Consider the following 21,458-nt stretch of genomic DNA (forward strand, 5'->3'; position numbering starts at 1 on the left):
GGTTAACTCCTAATGTCACACGAAGCATTTTTCAACAGGAAGGAATTCAGCTCAATCCTGACAAGGAGGAACGATCAGAGGCTGGGTATTCTGCAGCCAGTGGCTCACCTCCTGACTCCCAAAAGCCTCTCCGCCACCTACATGTCAGGAGTATATTTATACAGTGCTTTCTTATCAAACTGGAACTGGCATTGCCTAATGTGGTAGTCGCTGGTTACTGCATCGTCCAGAGACACAAGTCGACAGTTTCTTCAACATACATCAACAACGTTAGATGCACGTAAAAGTACCGTGGCCTTGCTGTGGTAAGCAGAACCCTTCTAGTCTGCAGACATTCTTATCATAACATAACATTTCTAATCTAAACATTCTATTCTGAAAATATCCAAGGGTGGTTGGTTGCTAAGTGATATCTGTATATCTCCCTCTGTCTCTAATACTAACCACATTTTTCCCTATATCGAATGAACTAAACACAAACACCTTTCAGAAGCTAATTAACCGAGTTCCATGTACCAACATTGATTGAAGGATAAATATTGGCCAAGACATTGGGGATAACACCCCTGCTCGTCTTCAAATAGTGCCGTGGGATCATTTATGTCCAACTGTGAGAGCAGACAGGGCCTCGGTTTAACATCTCATTGGAAAGACAGCACCTCCGACAGTGCAGCACTCCCTCAGCACTGCACTGGGGTGTCAGCCTAGATTTTTGTGCTCAAGTCTCTGGAGTGGGACTCAGAGGCAAGAGTGCCACCTACTGACCACAGCTCACAGTTAAATTATTGAAATGGTGTGGAGGTGCCGGAGTTGGACTGGGGTGGACAAATGTAAGAAATCACACAACACCAGGTTATAGTCCAACAGCTTTATTTGAAATCACAAGCTTTCGGAGCGCTGCTCCTTCTTCAGGTGAAGTGGAGAAATGCATAAAGACACAGCTTATATAGTCAGAGAATCATGTCAGATGTTTACAGGTAACCTTTCCAACTGGTGCGATAAATGGCAGTTGGAAAGGTTACCTGTAAACATCTGACATGATTCTCTGACTATATAAGCTGTGTCTTTATGCATTTCTCCACTTCACCTGAAGAAGGAGCAGCGCTCCGAAAGCTTGTGATTTCAAATAAAGCTGTTGGACTATAACCTGGTGTTGTGTGATTTCTTACAAATTATTGAAAGGACGGGGAATGTATGTAACAAGTCATCCATTAGCTTATTGTAGAAACAGGGACTCAATAGACTGTGTGTTTCAAACAAAGCTGATTTATTTATAAAGAATATTAAAATCCAGCCCAGTTATTGGGGTTTTAACATTAACAAGCCCCAGTAGCCTGAATTAACATGGTTCAGTCCTGGATGTGATTAAAGGCATCGGAAACAGTGGAATCGACCCACCGCAGTCACACTGTGGACACTCTGGTGTGTCAGCGGGTGGGATACACCAGGGAATCCCTTTCCACACACTGAGGTTGACTCTAATGATCGGGAGTCCTAGGGTTTCGGATACCAGATAATCAAGCTCACAAGAACACAAATTGTCTCTCCAGACTTTATTAAGAGCGCTGCATAACACAGATTGGGTGATAATTCCCTCAATCTGGAGAATAGAAGTACAGTGGATTCACGCGCGATCTTCTCGAGTCTGTTCCAACTGACAACGGCTTAAGTGGCCTGTTCTTATACACAAGCTTGGTTACCGCTCAGGAATTGGGATTGTTTGGACCCGGCTGTTGACCGCCTCCTGAACTCCTGCTAATTCAGGGAATTTAGTCCATCTGTGACCAGACTATAACCACAAGCCGTCTGGTTATCACACCTATACGGTCCGTGAGGTTATTATTAGATTCACACCCAGACGTTGTGCCTTCACTTGTCTGGCACTTCATCCCATAACACGGGTACAGGGGCTCAGTAATGTTTCATTCATCAGAAAAAGACAAAGTACAACAACATACTGGTCAGCTTAACAGAATCTCATCATATTTAAGGGGCTATAAATATAAAAGTCACTAATAAATCCAGGAGGGAATTCAGGGGAAATGTCTTTACCCAGAGAATGGTGAGAGTGGGGAACTCGCTACCACAGGGAGTAGTTGAGGTGAACAGCACAGATGCATTTATGGGGAAGCCACACAAGGGAGAAAGGAATGGGAGGATATGTTGATCGGGTTAATTGAAGTAGGGTGGGTGTGGGGCATAAACACCGGCATGGACCAGTTGGGCCGAATGGCCTGTTTCTGTGCTGTACATTCTATGTAACACCATGAACAGTCAATCGAAGGGAATCATCAGCACAACAACCTTAAAGATTAAACAGCAGTACAGGAATTTCAAAACATTCATCCATTCCATGTTCATGATGCCCCCGCTGTCTGCAGGGCCCTGCGCTACAGATCAATGTGAGCTCGCTGGTGTCTCTTCAGGTTCCCGGCGCTTTTAAAGCTCTTACAACATAAGAAGTAGGAGCAGAAGTAGGCCATACGGCCCCTCGGGCCTGCTCCGCCATTCAACAGGATCATGGCTGATCCGAACCTAGACTCACGTCCACTTCCCTGCCCGCTCCCCGTAACCCCTAATTCCCTTATCAGCTAGGAAACTGTCTATCTCCGTTTTATATTTATTTAATGTCGCAGCTTCCACAGCTCTGAGGTAGCAAATTCCATAGATTTACTACCCTCCGAGTGAAGAAGTTGCTCCTCATCTCAGTTTTGAAAGGGCAGCCCCTTATTCTAAGATTATGCCCCCTCGTTCTAGTCTCACCCATCAGTGGAAACATCCTCCCCGCATCCACCCGATCAAGCCCCCTCACAATCTTATATGTTTCGATAAGATCGCCTCTCATTCTTCTGAACTCCAATGAGTAGAGGCCCAACCTACTCAACCTTTCCTCATACGTCAACCCCCTCATCTCCGGAATCAACCGAGTGAACCTTCTCTGAACTGCCTCGAGAGCAAGTATATCTTTTCTTAAATATGGAAACCAAAACTGTATGCAATATTCCAGGTGTGGCCTCACCAGTACCCTGTATAACAAAGCAAGACTTCCCTGCTTTTATACTCCATCCCCCTTGCAATAAAAGCCAAGATTCCATTGGCCTTCCTGATCACCTGCTGTACCTGCATACTAACCTTCTGTGTTTCATGTACCAGGACCCCCAGATCCCTTTGTACTGTAGCACTTTGCAGTTTCTCTCCATTTAGATAATAACTTGCTCTTTGATTTTTTTCTGCCAAAGTGCATAACCTCACACTTTCCAACATTATATTGCATCTGCCAAATTTCTGCCCACTCACTTAGCCTGTCTATGTCCTTTTGCAGGTTTTTATGTCCTCCTCACTCAGAACATTTAAATGGTCTCTCATCAGTGTGAACTCGCTGGTGTCCCTTCAGCTCCCCAGAGGTTTTAAAGCTCTTCCCACAGACAGAACATGTAAATGGTCTCTCATCAGTGTGCACTCGCTGGTGTCCCTTCAGTTCCGCGGAGCTTTTAAAGCTCTTCCCACACACGGAGCAGGTGAACGGTCTCTCCCCAGTGTGAACTCGCTGGTGTTCGAGCAGAGTCGAGGACTGAGTGTATCCCTTCCCACACACGGAACAGGTGAACGGCCTCGCCCCAGTGTGAACTCGCTGGTGTTCGAGCAGATTCGAGGACTGAGTGAATCCCTTCCCACACACTGAGCAGGTGAACGGCCTCTCCCCAGTGTGAACTCGCTGGTGTCTCTTCAGCTCACCGGACCTTTTAAAGCTCTTCCCACAGACAGAACATGTAAATGGTCTCTCATCAGTGTGAACTCGTTGGTGTACCTTCAGTTCCGCGCAGCTTTTAAAGCTCTTCCCACAGTCAGAACATTTAAATGGTCTTTCATCAGTGTGAACTCGCTGGTGTAACTTCAGTTCCGTGGAGCTTTTAAAGCTCTTCCCACAGACAGGACATGTAAATGGTCTCTCATCAGTGTGAACTCGCTGGTGTACCTTCAGTTCCACGGAGCTTTTAAAGCTCTTCCCACAGTCAGAACATTTAAATGGTCTCTCATCAGTGTGAACTCGCTGGTGTAACTTCAGTTCCATGGAGCTTTTAAAGCTCTTCCCACAGTCAGAACATGTAAATGGTCTCTCATCAGTGTGAACTCGCTGGTGTATCAGTAGGTGGGATGGCCGAGTGAATCCCTTCCCACACACGGAGCAGGTGAATGGCCTCTTTCCTACTCTCTCCAGCTGGTGTCCCTTCAGCTCCTGGGACCTTTTAAAGCTTTTCCCACAGTCGGAATGTTTCACCGGTCTCTCCCCAGTGTGAACTCGCTGGTGTGCCAGCAGATTCGAGGACTGAGTGAATCTCTTCCCACACACTGAGCAGGTGAACAGAATCTCTCCTGCTCTCTCCAGCTGGTGTCTCTTCAGATCCTGGGACCTTTTAAATCTCTTCCCACAGTCAGAACATTTAATTGGTCTCTCATCACTGTGAACAAGCTGGTGTCTCAGGAGGGTGGCAGAATGAGAGAATCGCTTCAAAAACACGGAGCAGGTCAACGGTCTCTCATCGGTGTGGACAAGCTGGTGTCTCAGCAGCACGGAGGGTGCAATTAATCCCTTCCCACACACGGAGCGGGTTAAAGGTCTCTCCCTAGTGTGATCTTGCTGGTGTATCATCGGAGCCGATGGCTGAGTGAATCCCTTCCCAGACACGGGTTTCTCCCCGCTTCAGGTATTTGTAGATTTTGAAGCTCTTTCAGAACATTTAAAAGGTCTCTCATCAGTGTGAACTCACGGGTGTGCCAGCAGATTGGAGAAGCGACTGAATCAGGTCCTGATGAATTGAGCGACTCTGTCAGATCTTGACGTGATGTTTGGTTTGAGCTTCCTGTCTGTAAATGCTCCACTTCTAAAACCCTGTAAAAGGAGTGTAGAAAGGGTAAGTGGGGAAGAAGGGTTTTTTTTTGGCTAATTTTGTCTCAAAGAACCAACAGGGTAGAGCCGGTCCCACTGGTGTCCAGCCGTGCCCACAATAACCAGCGGGCCAGAAACAGCCCAATCCACCTCACTGATTTGGCCCTGAAGTCAAATCAAGTCTCATCAAATGACATCCTTTGTGACTGTGACAAAAGTAAACTATCCCTCCTCGTCCTTCCTGACTTGTCTGCAGCCTTTAACACGGTTGACCACTCCATCCTTCTCCCAACGTCTCTCCACCGTCGTCCAGCTGGGTGGGACTGCACTCGCCTGGTTCCATTCTTAACTATCTAATCGTAGCCACAGAATCACCTGCAATGGCTTCTCTTCCCGCTCCCGCATCGTTACCTCTGGTGTCCCCCAAGGATCTATCCTTGGGCCCCTCCTATTTCTCATCTAAATGCTGCCCCTTGGTGACATCATCTGAAAACACAGCGTCAGTTTCCACATGTACGCTGACGACACCCAGCTCTACCTCACCACCAATTCTCTCGACCCCTCCACGATTTCTAATCCGGTTCTGGGTGAGCAGGAATGTTCTCCAATTAAATATTGGGAAGACCGAAGCCATTGTTTTCAGTCCCCGCCACAAACTCCGTTCCCTAGCCACTGACTCCATCCCTCTCCCTAACATCTGTCTGAGGCTGAACCACACTGTTCACAACCTTGGTGTCGTATTTGACCCTGAAATGAGCTTCCGAACACATATCCGCAGCATAACAAAGACCGCCTATTTCCACCTCTGTAACATCACCCGTCTCCGCCCTTGCCTCAGCTCATCCGCTGCTGAAACCCTCACCCGGGCCTTTGTTACCTCTAGACTCGACTATTCCAACGCACTCCTGGCTGGCCTCCCACATTCTACCCTATGTAAACTTGAGGTGATCCAAAACTACCCGTGTCGTAACTCAACGCCAAGTCCCGTTCACCCATCACCCCCGTGCTCGCTGACCTACATTGACTCCCGGTTAAGCAATGCTTCGATTTCAAAATTCTCATCCTTGTTTTCAAATCCCTCCATGGCCTCGCCCCTCCCTATCTTAGTTATTCCCTTCAGCCTCACAACCACCCGCCCCCCGCGATAGAATCACAGAAAAATTACGGCACAGAAGGAGGCCATTCAGCCCATCTTGTCCGTGCCGGCCGATTAAGTGCTATCCACACTAAACCCACTTTCCAGCACTTGGTCCGTAGCCTTGTAGGTTACGGCACTTCAAGTGCACATCCAAGTACTTTTTAAAATGTGATGAGAGTTTCTGCCTCTACCACCCTGTCAGACAGTGAGTTCCAGACCCCCACCACCCACTGGGTGAAAACATTTCTCCTCAACTCCCCTCTAAACCTCCGACCAATTACTTTAAATCTATGCCCCCTGGTTGTGGACCCCTCTGCCAAGGGAAATAGGTCCTTCCTATCTAGGCCCCTCAGAATTTTATACACCTCAATCAGGTCTCCCCTCAGCCTCCTCGGTTCCAAAGAAAACAACCCCCCCACCCCCCGGAGATATCTGCGTTCCTCCAATTCTGCCCTCTTGAGCATCAATGATTATAACCACTCAACCATCAGTGGCCGTGTCTTCTGTTGCCTCGGCCCTAAGCTCTGTAATTCCCTCCCTGAACCTCTCCGCCTCGCTATCCTCCTTTAAGACATAGAAACATAGAAGATAGGAGCAGGAGTAGGCCATTCGGCCCCTCGAGCCTGCTCCACCATTCAATGAGATCATGGCTGATCATCCAAACTCAGTACCCTGTCCCTACCTTCTCCCCATATCCCTTGATCCCTTTAGCCTTAAGAAATATATCTAACTCCTTCTTGAATATATTTAAGAATTGGCCTCCACTGCCTTCTGTGGGAGAGAATTCCACAGGTTTACCACTCTCTGGGTGAAGAAATTCCTCCTCATCTCAGTCCTAAATGGCTTACCCCTTATCCTTAGACTGTGACCCCTGGTTCTGGACTCCCCGACCATCGGGAACATCCTTCCTGCATCCAGTCTGTCTAGTCCTGTTAGAATTTTATAAGTTTCAATGAGATCCCCTCTCATTCTTCTGAATTCAAGAGAATACAGGCCTAGTTTACTCAATCTCTTCTCATACGACAGTCCCGCCATCCCAGGAATCAATCTCGTGAACCTTCATTGCACTCCCTCTATGGCAAGTATATCCTTCCTTAGGGAAGGAGACCAAAATTGTACACAGTACTCCAGATGTGGTCTCACCAAGGCCCTATATAATTGGAGTACATAAGAACATAAGAAATAGGAGCAGGAGTAGGCCATACGGCCCCTCGGGCCTGCTCCGCCATTCAATAGGATCATGGCTGATCCGAATCTAGACTCACGTCCACTTCCCTGCCCTCTCCCCGTAACCCCTAATTCCCTTATCAGCTAGGAAACTGTTTATCTCCATTTTAAATTTATTTAATGTTGCAGCTTCCGCAGCTCTCTGGGGTAGCAAATTCCATAGATTTACCACCCTCTGAGTGAAGAAGTTTCTCCTCATCTCAGTTTTGAAAGGGCAGCCCCTTATTCTAAGATTATGCCCCCTAGTTCTAGTCTCACCCATCAGTGGAAACATCCTCCCTGCATCCACCCGATCAAGCCCCCTCACAATCTTATATGTTTCAATAAGATCGCCTCTCATTCTTCTGAACTCCAATGAGTAGAGTCCCAACCTACTCAACCTTTCCTCATACGTCAACCCCCTCATCTCCGGAATCAACCGAGTGAACCTTCTCTGAACCGCCTCGAGAGCAAGTATATCTTTTCTTAAATATGGAAACCAAAACTGCACGCAGTATTCCAGGTGTGGCCTCACCAATACCCTGTATAACTGCAGCAAGACTTCCCTGTTTTTATACTCCATCCCCCTTGCAATAAAAGCCAAGGATCCATTGGCCTTCCTGATCACCTGCTGCACCTGCATACTAACTTTCTGTGTTTGATACACCAGGACCCCCAGATCCCTTTGTACCGGAGCACTTTGCAGTTTCTCTCCATTTAGATAATAACTTGCTCTTTGATTTTTTCTGCCAAAGTGCATAACCTCACACTTTCCAACATTATATTGCATCTGCCAAATTTCTGCCCACTCACTTAGCCTATGTCCTTTTGCATGTTTTTTATGTCATCCTCACTCACTGCTTTCCCTCCCATCTTTGTATCGTCGGCAAACTTGGATATGTTGCACTTGGTCCCTTCCTCCAAATCGTTAATATAGATTGTAAAGAGTTGGGGTCCCAGCAATGACTCCTGCGGAACACCACTAGTTACTGATTGCCAGCCCGAGAATGAACCATTTATCCCAACTCTTTGTTTTCTGTTAGATGGCCAATCTTCCACCCATGCCAGTATATTACCCCCAATCCCGTGATTTCTTATCTTGATCAGTAATCTTTTGTGTGGTACCTTGTCAAATGCCTTTTGGAAGTCCAAATACACCACATCCACTGGTTCCCCTTTATCCACCCTATATGTTACATCCTCAAAGAATTCAAGCAAATTTGTCAAAAATGACTTCCCCTTCATAAAACCATGCTGACTCTGTCCTATTAAATTAAGTTTATCCAAATGCTCTGTTACTGTTTCCTTAATAATCGACTCCAACTTCTTTACTCCTGTACTTATATATTTCTTAAGGCTAAAGGGATATGGGGAGAAGGCAGGAACCGAGTACTGAATTTGGATGATCAGCCATGATCTCATTGAATGGCGGAACAGGCTTGAGGGGCTGAATGGCCTACTCCTGCTCCTGTCTTCTATGTTTCTATGTATTCAATCTTTCCTTGTAGCTGAAATTCTCTAGTCCTGGCAACATCCTCAAAAATCTCCCGTCTCGAGCACACAGTCACATCTTTCCTGCAATGGGGACGACCAGAACTGCACGCGGTGTCCTAACTGGTGTTTTGTACAGTTCAAGCAGAACCTCCCTGCTCTTACATGATACAGAAAGAGAGAGGCACTGCCCCTTTAAATACCTGGGGGGGCACCCATTCCCCTTTAAATGGCCAAGCAATTTTTTTTGTTGAAAAGGGGCCGCAGTCCCCTTTGACTCACCCCCCCACCCCGCCCCTCTCACCCACCACAAATACTCACAAGAGAGAGAGAGGAGGAAGAATGCTGGTCTTTGACCCTTTAAAAGTGGCTGCCCACCAAAATGTTCACAGCACCAGGGCTCTTTGTTCTGGATAAAAGTCAAAAAGAGAAAAGGTTTACTTATTTTTAAATGAATGCAGTTGATGAACAGCCTTGCAATAAAGGTAATGCAAAGGAATAAACACTCACAAGCTTGTTTTTTTCCACCCCCTCCTCCCCTTCCCTTTAACAGCTCCTGCAGACAATGAAAGCAGGAAAGCGGCCTGCAGCCCACCGAGGTCCCGCCCCCCTCCCTCCCGCGCCGCCATTGGTTGGAGGACCGTCAGCCCGCCCGGTCCGCCCAGCGTTTTCCGCGCTCCTGATTGGCGGGCGCGTCGCGTCAATCAACTCCCTCTCCGCTTACGCGCTGACGCATATACGCAACGCCCAGGGGGGTCGGTTGGATCGGCGCACGCAGCCCACCGAGGTCCCGCCCCCCTCCCTCCCGCGCTGCCATTGGTTGGAGGACCGTCAGCCCGCCCGGTCCTCCCAGCGTTTTCCGCGCTCCTGATTGGTGGGCGCCTCGCGTCAATCACCCCCCTCCGATTACGCGCTGACGCCAGCACGCAACGCCCAGGGGTCGGTTGGATCGGCGCACGCCACCGCAATGTAAAAAAAAGACACCCCACACAAATGAGGAAAAACAAGAATAATAATACTCGCACTTCAGAGGGGAGGAGGTTGGGGGAATCAATTTGTATTTTCAATTTGTTTCGCAAAAAAAAAATTTGAAAATCTTCCCAACGGTGCGAGGCGGGCTGCGCATGCGCTCCAGCCAGCTTTTGACTCCCCCACGTGGGACCGGGGGCCGGACACGCCCACTTGCCTTCCCCTGCACCAATCACAGCGCGGGCAGGCGCTTCTATCCATCGTCACCTGTCAATCACCCTCCCTTCCCCCCTCGTGGTGTCGATTGACAGCGGTGTCAGCCAATAAGGTGCAGGAAGGGGCGGGACCAGGGCCAGGACTGACAGCAAGCCTGAACTAACTCAATTAAATACTTGCATGCAGCCAAAAAAAAACTTTTATTTAGTCAGCCAAAAAACAGCAAAGCAAATGAGGTTTCCTGAGTCAGCAAAGCCTATTTTAGAAACATAGAGGATAGGAGCAGGAGTAGGCCATTCGGCCCCTCGAGCCTGCTCCGCCATTCAATGAGATCATGGCTGGTCTGCAGCCTCACTCCATATACCCGCCTTTGGCCCATATCCCTTAATACCTTTGGTTAACAAAAATCTATCAGTGTCCGATTTAACATGAACGATTGATCTAGCATCAATTGCCATTTGCAGAAGAGAGTTCGAAACCTCTACCCTAGTCTCTGAATCAACTGCTTCATTCTCCATCTTAATAAAGAATTCGATCATATTATGATCGCTCCGACCCAAGGGGCCTCGTACAACAAGATTGCTAATTAATCCTTTCTCATTACATAATACCCAGTCGAAGATGGCCTGATCTCTGGTTGGTTCCTCGACATATTGGTTCAGGAAACCATCCCGTAAACACTCCAGGAATTCCTCCTCCACAGTATTGTTACTAATTTGGTTAGCCCAATCTATATGTAGATTAAAGTCACCCATGATGACTGCTGTGCCCTTTTTGCACGCTTCTCTAATTTCCCTTTTAATGCCATCCCCAACCTCTGCATTACTGTTTGGAGGTCTATATACCACTCCCACTAACGTTTTCTGCCCCTTGGTATTTCTCAGTTCTACCCATACCGATTCCACATCATCAGAGGTAATATCCTTCCTTACAATTATGTTAATCCCTTCTTTAACCAGTAATGCTACCCCACCTCCCTTTCCTTTTTGCCGATCTTTCCTGAATATTGAATACCCCTGGATGTTGAGTTCCCAGCCTTCGCCACCCTGGTGCCATGTTTCCGTAATCCCAATCAAATCATACTTGTTTACCTCTATTTGCGCAGTTAATTCATCCACCTTATTACGAATGCTCCTCGCATTAAGACACAAAGCCTTCAGGCTTGTTTTTTTAACGCTCTTAGACCTATTGGAATTATTATTTACTGTGACCATGTTTGATTTAAACCGTTGATTTCTCTGACTGCCACTTTTGTTTTTCTCCTTCCTATCTTTTGCTTTTATCCTCATTTCCCTTTCCTCTGTCCCCCTGCTCAGGTTCCCAACCCCCTGCCATTTTAGTTTAAACCCTCCCCCAGAGCACTAGCAAACACTCCCCCTAGGACATCGGTCCCGGCCCTGCCCAGGTGCAAACCGTTCGGTTTGAACTGGTCCCACCTCCCCCAGAACCGGTTCCAATATCCCAGGAATTTGAATCCCTCCCCCTGGCACCATTCCTCTAGCCACGTATTCATCTGAAATATTCTTCTATTTCTACTCTGACTAGCACGTGGCACTGGTAGCAATCCTGAGATTACTACCTTTGAGGTCCTATTTTTTAATTTACCTTCTAACTCCTTATACTCAGCTTTTAGGACCTCATCCCATTTTTTACCTATATTGTTGGTACCTATATGCACCACGACAACTGGCTGTTCACCCTCCCCTTCCAAGATGTTCTGCAGCCGCTCGGAGACATCCTTGACCCTTGCACCAGGGAGGCAACACACCATCCTGGAGTCCCTTTTGCGGCCGCAGATCTATTCCCCTTACAATAGAATCCCCTATTACTATAGCTCTACCCCTCTTTTTCCTCCCGTCCTGTGCAGCAGAGCCACCCCTGGTGCCAGGAAGTTGGCTGCTGCTGCCTTCCTCTGGTAAGCTATCCCCCCCATCAGTATCCAAAGCGGTATATCTGTTTGAGAGGGAGATGGCCACAAGGGACCCCTGCACTACCTGCCTGCGCCTACTACTCTGCCTGTTGGTCACCCATACCCTTTCTGCCTGCTATTATTGATGATGACTGCTATTATTCGATTCGCCAGGACACTGGTCCCCGCACGCTTCAAGTGAAGCCCGTCCCAACGGAACAGTTCCCTCTTTCCCCAGTAATCAAATCAAATCAAATCAAATCAACTTTTATTGCCATTGTTAGTGCACAAGTGCAGTACAACGAAATGTAGGCTTGCGGCTCCCGAGAGTGTACATTTAGATTAAGACATTTAAACATTCAACATACATTTGGCTTGTAATACATTAACATAAACATAACCATAATAAAGTGCATTGGCAGATGTGCAGGCTTTAGAGTTTATTTGTGGAGTTCAGTAGGATGACAGCCCTGGGAAAGAAGCTGTTCCTAAATCTGGTCGTACGGGTGCGAATGCATCTGTAGCGTCTCCCAGATGGCAGGAGGGCGAACAGACTGTGGCTGGGGTGGGTAGGGTCTTTGATGATGGACCGTGACCTCCGTAAACAGCGTCTCTGGTATATGTGCTCTATGGTCGGTAGCCGGGTGCCGGTAATGCGTTGGGCAGTTTTGACTACCCGCTGCAGGGCTTTCCGGTCATAGTAGCTACAGCTGCCATACCATACTGTGATCCAGTTCGTCAGGATGCTCTCTATTGTGCAGTGGTAAAAGTTAGAGAGGATCAGGGGTGACAGGTTACATCCCTTCAGCCTCCTTAGGAAATATAGGCGCTGCTGGGCCTTCTTCACCAGAGAGGAGGTATTGAGGGACCAGGAGAGGTCTTCCGTGATGTGGACTCCGAGGAACTTAAAGCTTAAAGCTTAAAACTTAATGCCAGTGCCCCATGAACTACAATCCATTTCTCCCACACCAATCCTTGAGCCACGCATTCAACTCTCTGATCTTATTGACCCTATGCCAATTTGCTCGTGGCTCAGGTAATAATCCAGAGATTATTACCTTTGTGGTTCTGCTTTTTAATTTGGATCCTAACTCCTCAAACTCACTCAGCAGAACCTCTTTCTTAGTCCTACCTATGTCATTGGTTCCTACATGGACCACGACAACTGGATCCTTCCCCTCCCACTCCAAGTTCCTCTCCATACCCGAGATGTCCTTAACCCTGGCACCGGGCAGGCAACACAGCCATTGGGATTCACACTCTTGGCTACAGGGAAAATGTAATATCCTTTAATGAAGGACAGAGACACGATGCGCTGGATTTTAATTCAGGGGCGGGTTGGGGTCATGTAATCCGCATTTTGTGTTATCCACACGAATCTAAATCGATGTGGGAGATTGATGCGATTTTAATTAATTGGCCAATTGAGTTCCAGCGTGTGGGAACCCACGGCCCAATTAGTTTTTCCAGTCTGAAAGTCGCCTCCGATGATGTCATCATTGCTGCTGTATTTAAGGTCTGCAACAAGCCGTGCTTCTTCTGCAGACTGCCAACCTTTGGCCATTCATGTTAGAGGGACCTGGAGAAAGAATGACCAGCGAGAGACCGAGGTTTGCTCCCAGGTTTGACGACGTTGCCCTGCAGGCTTTAGTTGAGGGAGCAAGAGCTCATAAAGAGGTGCTCTTCCCTTCTTCAGGGAGGAAGAAGCCTCCCCAGCAGACCAAGGCTGTGTGGATCAGGTGGCAGAGGGGGTCAACTCATTATCAGTAACCCGCAGAACCTGGCTTCAGTGCAGGAAGAGATTTCATAAGAACATAAGAAGTAGGAGCAGGAGTAGGCCACACGGCCCCTCGGGCCTGCTCCGCCATTCAATAGGATCATGGCTGATCCAAGTCAAGACTCACGTCCACTTCCCTGCCCTCTCCCCGTAACCCCTAATTCCCTTATCTGCTAGGAAACTGTCCATCTCCATTTTAAATTTATTTAATGTCGCAGCTTCCACAGCTTTCTGGGGCAGCAAATTCCACAAACCTACCACCCTCTGAGTGAAGAAGTTTCTCCTCATCTCAGTTTTGAAAGAGCAGCCCCTTATTCTAAGATTATGCCCCCTAGTTCTAGTCTCACCCATCAGTGGAAACATCCTCCCCGCATCCACCCGATCAAGCCCCCTCACAATCTTATATGTTTCGATAAGATCTCCTCTCATTCTTCTGAATTCCAATGAGTAGAGTCCCAATCTACTCAACCTTCCCTCATACGTCAACCCCCTCATCTCCGGAATCAACCGAGTGAACCTTCTCTGAACCGCCTCGAGAGCAAGTATATCTTTTCTTAAATATGAAAACCAAAACTGCACGCAGTATTCCAGGTGTGGCCTCACCAATACCCTGTATAACTGAAGCAAGACGTCCCTGTTTTTAAACTCCACCCCCCTTGCAATAAAAGCCAAGATTCCATTGGCCTTCCTGATCACCTGCTGCACCTGCATACTAACTTTTTGTGTTTCATGCACCAGGACCCCCAGATCCCTTTGTACTGTAGCACTTTGCAGTTTCTCTCCATTTAGATAATAACTTGCTCTTTGATTTTTTCTGCCAAAGTGCATAACCTCACACTTTCCAACATGATATTGCATCTGCCAAATCTCTGCCCACTCACTTAGCCTGTCTGTGTCCTTTTGCAGGTTTTTTATGTCCTCCTCACTCACTGCTTTCCCTCCCATCTTTGTATCGTCGGCAAACTTGGATATGTTGCACTCGGTCCCCTCCTCCAAATCGTTAATATCGATTGTAAAGAGTTGGGGTCCCAGCACTGACCCCTGCGGAACACCACTGGTTACTGATTGCCAACACGAGAATGAACCATTTATCCCAACTCTTCGTTTTCTGTTAGATAGCCAATCTTCCACCCATGCCAGTATATTACCCCCAATCCCGTGATTTCTTATCTTGTGCAGTAATCTTTTGTGTGGCACCTTGTCAAATGCCTTTTGGAAGTCCAAATACACCACATCCACTGGTTCCCCTTTATCCACCCTGTTTGTTACATCCTCAAAGAATTCGAGCAAATTTGTCAAACATGACCTCCCCTTTATAAAACCATGCTGACTCTGTCCGAGTAAATTATGTTTATCCAAATGTCCTGTTACTGCTTCCTTAATAATGGACTCCAACATTTTACCAACCACAGATGTTAGGCTAACTGGTCTATAGTTTCCAGCCTTTTGTCTACCTCCCTTTTTAAATAAGGGCATTACATTAGCAGTTTTCCAATCTGCTGGGACCTTGCCTGAATCCAGGGAGTTTTGGAAAATTACCTCCAATGCCTCCGCAATCCCCACCGCTACCTCTCTCAAGACCCTAGGATGTAAGCCATCAGGTCCAGGGGATTCATCTGCCTTAAGTCCCATTATCTTACTGAGTACCATCTCCTTAGTGATTTTAATCGTATTTAGCTCCTCCCCCACTATAGCCCCCTGTTTGTCCAGTGTTGGGATATTTTTAGTGTCCTCTACTGTAAAGAGTGATACAAAATATTTGTTCAGCGTTTCTGCCATCTCCATGTTCCCCACCACTAATTTCCCGGTCTTGTCCTCTAAGGGACCAACATTCACTTTAGCCACCCTTTTTCTTTTTATATAACTAGAAACTCTTGCTATCTGTTTTTATATTTTTTGTTAGTTTACTTTCATAATCTATCTTCCCTTTCTTAATTAATCTTTTCGTTATTCTTTGCTGGCTTTTAAATGCTTCCCAATCTTCTATCCTCCCACTAGATTTGGCTACTTTATATGCCCTTGTTTTCAGTCGGATACTATCCTTTATTACTTTACTTAGACACGGATGGCTGCCTTTTCTTTCACAGCAACAATTCACAAAACGTTAGCAATATAACTTGGAGCAGAGACGGTAAAGTGGAGCTGTGATCGAGGTGCTCCAAATTATGAGGGGTTTTGATTGAGCAAACAAGGAGAAGCTGTTGTCACTGGCAGGAGGGTCGGTAACGAGAGGACACTGATTTCAGATCATTGGCAAAAGAATCGAGAGAGGAAATGAGGAGACTTTTTTTTTTTACACAGCGAATTGTGATGATCTGGAATGCACTGCCTGAATGGGAGGTGGAAGCAGATTCAATAGTAACTTTCAAAAGGGAATTGGATATATACTAAAAGCAGAAATTTGCAGGGCTGTGGGGAAAGAGCAGGGCAGTGGGACTAATTGCATCGCTCTTTCAGAGAGCCAGCAGCAGCACAATGGGCCGAAAGGCATCCTACTGTGCTCTATGATTCTATAACATCAGCTTCTCTCTGCTCACTAGTACTGAGAGAACAGGGAATAATCTTTAAACCCAGCCCAGTTATTGGGGTTTTAACATTAACAAGCCCCAGTTGTCTGAATTAACATGGTTCAGTCCTGGATGTGATTAAAGGCATCGGAAACAGTGGAATCGACCCACCGCAGTCACACTGTGGACACTCTGGTGTGTCAGCGGGTGGGGTACACCAGGGAATCCCTTTCCACACACTGAGGTTGACTCTAATGATCGGGAGTCCCAGGGTTTCGGATACCAGATAATCAAGCTCACAAGAACACAAATTGTCTCTCCAGACTTTATTAAGAGCGCTGCATAACACAGATCGGGTGATAATTCCCTCAGTCTGGAGAATAGAAGTACAGTGGATTCACGCGCGATCTTCTCGAGTCTGTTCCAACTGACAACGGCTTAAGTGGCCTGTTCTTATACACAAGCTTGGTTACCGCTCAGGAAATGGGATTGTTTGGACCCGTCTGTTGACCGCCTCCTGAACTCCTGCTAACTCAGGGAATTTAGTCCATCTGTGACCAGACTATAACCACAAGCCCGTCTGGTTATCACAACTATACGGTCTGTGAGGTTATTATCAGATTCACACCCAGACGTTGTGCCTTCACTTGTCTGGCACTTCATCCCATAACACGGGTACAGGGGCTCAGTAATGTTTCATTCATCAGAAAAAGACAAAGTACAACAACATACTGGTCAGCTTAACAGAATCTCATCATATTTATGTGGCTATAGATAAAAAAGTCACTATTAAATCAAGGAGGGAATTCAGAAGAAAATTTTTTACCCAGAGAATGGTGAGACTGGGGAACTCGCTACCACAGGGAGTAGTTGAGGTGAACAGCACAGATGGATTTATGGGGAAGCCACACAAGGGAGAAAGGAATGGGAGGAGATGTTGATCGGGTTAATTGTAGTAGGGTGGGTGTGGGGCATAAACACTGGCATGGACCAGTTGGGCCGAATGGCCTGTTTCTGTGCTGTACTTTCTATGTAACACCATCTAAGGATAAGGGGTAAGCTATTTAGGACAGAGATGAGGAATTTCTTCACCCAGAGAGTGGTGAACCTGTCGAATTCTCTACCACAGAGGGCGGTGGAGGCCAATTCATTAAATATATTCAAGAAGGAGTTAGATATATTTCTTAAGGCTAAAGGGATCAAGGGATATGGGGAGAAGGCAGGGACAGGGTACTGAATTTGGATGATCAGCCATGATCTCATTGAATGGCAGAGCAGGCTCGAGGGGCCGAATGGCCTACTCCTGCTCCTATCTTCTATGTTTCTATGAACGGTGAAACAAAGGGAATCATCAGCACAACAATCTTAAAGATTAAACAGCAGTACAAGTATTTATAAAACATTCATCCATTCCATGTTCATGTCACCCCTGCTGTCTGCAGTGCCCTGCGCTACAGAACAATGAACTCGCTGGTGTGTCAGCAGGTGGGAAGACCGAGTGAATCCCTTCCCACACACAGAGCAGGTGAACGGTCTCTTCCCAGTGTGAACTCGCTGGTGTCCGTTCAGATTCCTGGAGCTTTTAAAGCTCATCCCACAGACAGAACATGTAAATGGTCTCTGATTGGAGTGAACTCGCTGGTGTTGCGTAAGATCTTCAGAGGTTTTAAAGCTCATCTCACAGAAAGAACATTTAAACAGTCTCTCATCAGTGTGATATCGCTGGTGTGTCAGTAGGTGGGATGACCGAGTGAATCTCTTCCCACACACGGAGCAGGCGAAAGACCTCTCCCCAGTGTGAACTTGCTGGTGACTCACCAGGCTTGATGACTGAGTGAATCCCTTCCCACACACAGAGCAGGTGAATGGCCTCTCCCCCAGTGTGAACTCGCTGGTGTCCGCTCAGATCCCCAGAGGTTTTAAAGCTCTTCCCACAGACAGAACATGTAAATGGTCTCTCATCGGTGTGATATTGCTGGTGTCTCAACAGGTTGGATGACTGAGTGAATCCCTTCCCACACACAGAGCAGGTGAACGGTCTCTCCCCAGTGTGAACTCGCTGGTGTGTCAGTAGGTGGGATGGCTGAGCGAATCCCTTCCCACACACGGAGCAGGTGAATGGTCTCTCTCCTGCTCTCTCCAGCTGGTGTCCCTTCAGCTCCTGAGACATTTGAAAGCTTTTCCCACAGTCGGAATATTTCACCGGCCTCTCCCCAGTGTGAACTCGCTGGTGTGCCAGCAGATTCAAGGACCGAGTGAATCTCTTCTCACACACGAAGCAGGTGAACAGAATCTCTCCTGCTCTCTCCAGCTGGTGTCTCTTCAGCTCCTGGGACCTTTTAAATCTCTCCTCACAGAGAGAACATTTAATCTCATCACTGTGAACAAGCTGGTGTCTCAGGAGGGTGGAAGAATGAGAGAATCACTTCAAAAACACGGAGCCGGTCAAAGGTCTCTCATCGGTGTGGACAAGCTGGTGTCGCAGCAGCATGGATGGTGGAATTAATCCCTTCCCACACACGGAGCGGGTTAAAGGTCTCTTCCTCGTGTGAGCTTGCTGGTGTATCATCGGAACGGATGGCTGAGTGAATCCCTTCCACACACGGGGCCCGGGTTTCCCCCAGTGTGTAGGCACTGGTGTCGCTTCAGGTATTTGCAGACTTTGAAGCTCTTTCAGAACATTTAAAAGGTCTCTCATCAGTGTGTACTCACAGGGGTGCCAACAGATTCAAGGAGCGATTGAATCAGGTCCTGATGAATCGCGTAGCTCTGTCAGAATTTGAGGTGATGTTTGGTTTGTGCTTCCTGTCTGTAAATGCTCCACTTCTAAAACCCTGTAAAAGGAGTGTAGAAATGGTAAGGGGGGGGAAGCAGGAATTTTTTTTGGCTAATATTGCCTCAAAGAACAGGGCAGAGCCGGTCCCACTGGTGTCCAGCCGTGCCCACAATAACCAGCGGGCCAGAAACAGCCCAATCCACCTCACTGACTTGGCCCTGAAGTCAAATCAAGTCTCATCAAAGTCTCATCAAATGACATCCTTTGTGACTGTGACAAAGGTAAACTATCCCTCCTCGTCCTTTGTGACTTGTCTGCAGCCTTTGACACGGTTGACCACTCCATCCTTCTCCAATGCCTCTCCATCATCGTCCAGCTGGGTGGGACTGCACTCGCCTTGTTCCATTCTTATCTATCTAATCGTAGCCACAGAATCACCTGCAATGGCTTCTCTTCCCGCTCCCGCATCGTTACCTCTGGTGTCCCCCAAGGATCTATCCTTGGGCCCCTCTTATTTCTCATCTAAATGCTGCCCCTTGGCGACATCTGAAAACACAGCGTCAGTTTCCACATGTACGCTGACGACACCCAGCTGTACCTCACCACCACTTCTCTCGACCCCTCCATGATCTCTAATCCAGTTCTGGGTGAGCAGAAATTTTCTCCAATTAAATATTGGGAAGACTGAAGCAATTGTTTTCGATCCCTGCCACAAACTCTGTTCCCTAGCCACTGGCTCCATCCCTCTCCCTAACATCTGTCTGAGGCTGAACCACACTGTTCACAACCTCGGTGTCATATTTGACCCTGAAATGAGCTTCCGAACACATATCCGCAGCATAACAAAGACCGCCTATTTCCACCTCTAACATGGCCCGTCTCCGCCCCTGCCTCAGCTCATCCGCTGCTGAAACCCTCACCCGGGCCTTTGTTACCTCGAGACTCGACTATTCCAACACACTCCTGGCTGGCCTCCCACATTCTACCCTACGTAAACTTGAGGTGATCCAAAACTACCCGTGTCGTAACTCAACGCCAAGTCCCGTTCACCCATCACCCCTGTGCTCGCTGACCTACATTGGCTCCCGGTTAAGCAATGTTTCAATTTCAAAATTCTCATCCTTGTTTTCAAATCCCTCCATGGCCTCGCCCCTCCCTATCTTAGTTATTCCCTTCAGCCTCACAACCACCCGCCCCCCGCGATAGAATCACAGAAAAATTACGGCACAGAAGGAGGCCATTCGGCCCATCTTGTCCGTGCTGGCCGATTAAGTGCTATCCATACTAATCCCACTTTCCAGCACTTGGTCCGTAGCCTTGTAGGTTACGGCACTTCAAGTGCATATCCAAGTACTTTTTAAAATGTGATGAGAGTTTCTGCCTCTACCACCCTGTCAGGCAGTAAGTCACCCACCACCCACTGGGTGAAAACATTTCTCCTCAACTCCCCTCTAAACCTCCGACCAATTACTTTAAATCTATGCCCCCTGGTTGTGGAACTCTCTGCCAAGGGAAATAGGTCCTTCCTATCTCGGCCCCTCAGAATTTTATACACCTCTATCAGGTCTCCCCTCAGCCTCCTCGGTTCCAAAAAAAGCAACCTCCTCCCCCCGCCGAGACATCTGCGTTCCTCCAATTCTGCCCTCTTGAGCATCCCTGATTATAATCGCTGCACCATCAGTGGCCGTGTCTTCTGTTGCCTCGGCCCTAAGCTCTGGAATTCCCTCCCTGAACCTCTCCGCCTCTCTTTCATAGAAAATAGGAGCAGGAGTCGGCCATTCGGCCCCTCGAGCCTGCTCCGCCATTCAATGAGATCCTGGCTGATCAAAACCCACCTCTGTGACCAAGCTTTTGGCCATCTGCCCTAATTTCTCCTTTTGTGGCTCGGGGTCACATTTTTCAATGTCTTACAATACTCCTGTGCAGCACCTTGGGATGTTTTCCTACGTTAAAGGCGCTATAGAAATACAAGTTGTTGTTGTTCTCATTGTTGGAGGTGAGCTCTGAACAGGCCCCGACTCCTCCCCCTACTCCGCATGCGCCGCTCCAAGGTGAGCGCGGGCTCTGAACAGGCCCCGACCCCTCCCCCTACTCCGCCGGGCCCCGCTCCCGAGGATGAGCCGCTACCGCGCCTGCGCAGGGCCTCGCATTCTGGGTCGGCCCGGGCAACCGCGAGAGTCCCGATCACCGGCGGAAAGTGAGTTCTATGAGGGTTTTTTATATATAGCGGAGAGAAGCGCGGGCGGGGAGATAAATAAAAAGAAAATACAAACCGGGCCATCCAGGCACCGAGCGGAGCGGATTGAGCGGCCGCAGCCCCTTGTCTTCTGCACGGAGCCAGACTGGGGCACGTCATCAACACCACGGCGGTGACTGACGGGAGCTCCGACCAATAGGGAGAGACGGGCAGAGCTTGGAGGACTGAGATGGCGGCAGGTCCTCCAACCAATCGGGAGTGTTTGATGGGACAGTGTACAGGAAGCTTTACTCTGCATCCAACCTGTGCTGTACCTGCCCTGGGAGTATATAAAAAGAAAAAGGGTGGCTAAAGTGAATGTTGGTCCCTTAGAGGACGAGACCG

Source organism: Somniosus microcephalus, unplaced genomic scaffold (genome assembly GCF_052327205.1).
Source record: "Somniosus microcephalus isolate GS21.2 unplaced genomic scaffold, FLI_Smic_1.0 scaffold1, whole genome shotgun sequence".
NCBI lineage: Eukaryota > Metazoa > Chordata > Chondrichthyes > Squaliformes > Somniosidae > Somniosus > Somniosus microcephalus.